General features: G+C 39.7%; 1 non-coding gene across 1 annotated transcript; it reads right to left on the bottom strand.

Moving 5' to 3' along the window:
• Positions 1–1,080: 1,080 nt before the first annotated feature.
• Positions 1,081–1,247, bottom strand: LOC118978763 (U1 spliceosomal RNA). The gene has a single exon (XR_005064791.1). It is a non-coding gene; the product is annotated as a U1 spliceosomal RNA (small nuclear RNA).
• Positions 1,248–2,677: the final 1,430 nt, after the last annotated feature.

The following is a 2,677-nucleotide window of genomic DNA, read 5'->3' as shown; positions in this document are numbered from 1 at the left end:
ATATTAATTTTCAAAACAGAGTGTACATGGTTTGATACATAATAACATAGTACAAGTACATAGTGAAATGTGTTGAGGCTGCCAAAAGAATGTTAATAATGACACAATTAGACTATTCTCCCCTCCCCCCCAAAAAACTCCAAAGGTAGAAAGCATGGTATAGTTCAAAGATAATTATTTTGGAGATACTCCAGAACCCTAACATTTTTCTTTCTTTTTAATTTAATTTATTTTGTTTCATTTTTTTATTGTTGTTCAAATGCAGTTGTGTCCATTTTCCCACCACCACTTTCCCCCATTTCCCACACCTTCCACCTTCAATCCTTCCCTCCTTTGGCTTTCTTTATCCATGGGTCCTTTATACATGTTCCTTGACAACCCTTCCGCTTTCCCCCATCATTCCCCTCCTCTCTATCCTCAGGTGACTGTCAGTTTGTTCTTCATTTCAGTGTCTCTGGTTATATTTTGCTTGCTTGTTTGTTTTGTTGATTACATTCCACTTAGAGGTGAGCCCGTATAGTATTTGCCTTTCACATCCTGGCTTACTTCACTTAGTGTAATGCTCTCTCCAGTTCCATCCATACAGTTGCAAAGGGCAGGAGCTCCTACTTTTCTTTCTGCTGGGTAGTATTACACTGTGTAAATGTACCACAGTTTTTTTATCCACTCATTTCCTGATGGGCACTTAGGTTGCTTCTAGCACTGGGCTATTATAAATTGTGCTGCTATGAACATTGGGGTACATAGGTTCTTTTGAATTGGTGTTTCAGAATTCTTAGGGTATAATCTCAGTGGGATTGCTGGGTCAAAAGGCTGTTCTGTTTTCAGTTTTTTGAGAAATCCCACACTGTTTTCCACAGTGGCTGAACCAGTCTGCATTCCCACCAACAATATACCAGGGTTGCATTTTCTCTACAACTTTGCCAGCACTTACTGTTAAGTGGTATCTCATTGTGGTTTTAATTTGCATTTCTCTGATGGCTAGTGAGGCTGATCATCTTTTCATATGTCTCTGGCCTTCTATGTGTTCTCCTTGGAGAAGTGTTTGTTCAGGTCCTTTGCCTGGTTTTTTTTTTTTCCTAGGGCAGAGTGCGAACACAGTCCCACAATACCACAAATTATGCAGTCGAATTTTCCACATTTGGGTAAATCACAGCAGTCAGTACGTCCAGAGTGCCAGGGACAAGCCTCGCCTGGGAAAAACCACCTTCATCGTGATCATGGCATCTCCTATGTCAGGTAAATATCCTTTGCTCATTTTTTAATTGGATTGTTTATCTTCCTGGAGTGGAGTCATGTGAATTCTTTATATATTTTGGGGATCGAACCCTTGTCCAAAATATCATTGGTAATTATATTTTCCCATACAGTTGGTTCCCTTTTCATTTTGCTGATGTTTTCTTTTCTCTTTTAAGTATATTTTATTATTTTTAATTTTAATTTTAATTTTAATTGTTGTTCAAGTACAATTTTACTCCCACCCCAGCCCACCCCTCCAGCCCTCCTCACCTCACTCCCATTTCTAGCCCCCTGCCCTTGTTTTTGTCCATGTGTCCTTCATACTTGTTCCTGTAAATCCTTCCCCTTTTCCCCTGAAAGTTCCTCCTTTATCCCCTTTGGTCACTGTTGATTATGCCATTACAGTCGCCATTTTTTTCCCCCTTTACCTCTCCTCTGCCCTGCATCCCTCACCCTCCAGCATCCCCTGCCCCTTAGTTCATGTTCATGGGTCATACCTATAAGTTCCTTGGCTTCTCTGTTTCCTATACTATTCTTAATCTCCTCCTATTTATTTTGTACCTACCATTAATGCTTCTTATTCCCTGTACCTTCCCCCCCATTCTTCCCCTCCCCAATGATAACCTTCCATGTGATCTCTAGTTCTCTGATTCTGTTCCTCTTCTAGTCATTTGCTTAGTTTTTGTGTTTTTTTTTGATTTTTTAAATTTAATTCTTGTTGAAGTACAGTTTTCTGTCTTATATTCCCAGCCCTGCCCCCCCAGTGCTCCCCACCTCCCTCCCATTTCTGCCCCCCACCTTAGTTATTGTTTTTGTTGCTTTTTAAATTTTTTTAGGTTCAATTGTTGATAGTTATGAGTTTGTTATCATTTTACTGTTCATAGTTTTTTATCTTCTTTTTCTTAGATAAGTCCCTTTGACATTTCATATAGCAAGGGCTTGGTGATGATGAACGCCTTTAGCTTGACCTTATCTGGGAAGCACTTCATCTGCCCTTCCATTCTAAATGATAGCTTTGCTGGATAGAGTAATCTTGGATGTAGGTGCTTGCCTTTTATGACTTTAAATAATTCTTTCCAGCCCCTTCTTGCCTGCAAGGTTTCTTTTGAGAAATCAACTGATAGTTATATGAGAACTCCTTTGTAGGCAACTGTCTCCTTTCTTTTTGCTGCTTTTAAGATTTTCTCTTTATCCTTAATCTTGGGTAACTTACTTATGATGTGCCTTGGTGTGTTCCTCTTTGGGTCCACCTTCTTTGGGACTCTCTGGGGTTCCTTGACTTCCTGGAAGTCCATTTCCTTTGCCAGATTGGGGAAGTTTTCCTGCATTATTTGTTCAAATAAGTTTTCAATTTTTTGCTCTTTTTCTTTTTCTGGCACCGCTATAATTTGGATGTTGGAGTGCTTAACGTTGTCCCAACAGTTTCTGAGCCTTTCCC

This window comes from Sturnira hondurensis, unplaced genomic scaffold (assembly GCF_014824575.4).
Source record: "Sturnira hondurensis isolate 20B ecotype Veracruz unplaced genomic scaffold, ASM1482457v3 Scaffold0022136, whole genome shotgun sequence".
Classification (NCBI taxonomy): domain Eukaryota; kingdom Metazoa; phylum Chordata; class Mammalia; order Chiroptera; family Phyllostomidae; genus Sturnira; species Sturnira hondurensis.
Note: the sequence above shows the minus strand (reverse complement) of the source record. Positions and strands in the feature narration are given on the sequence as shown.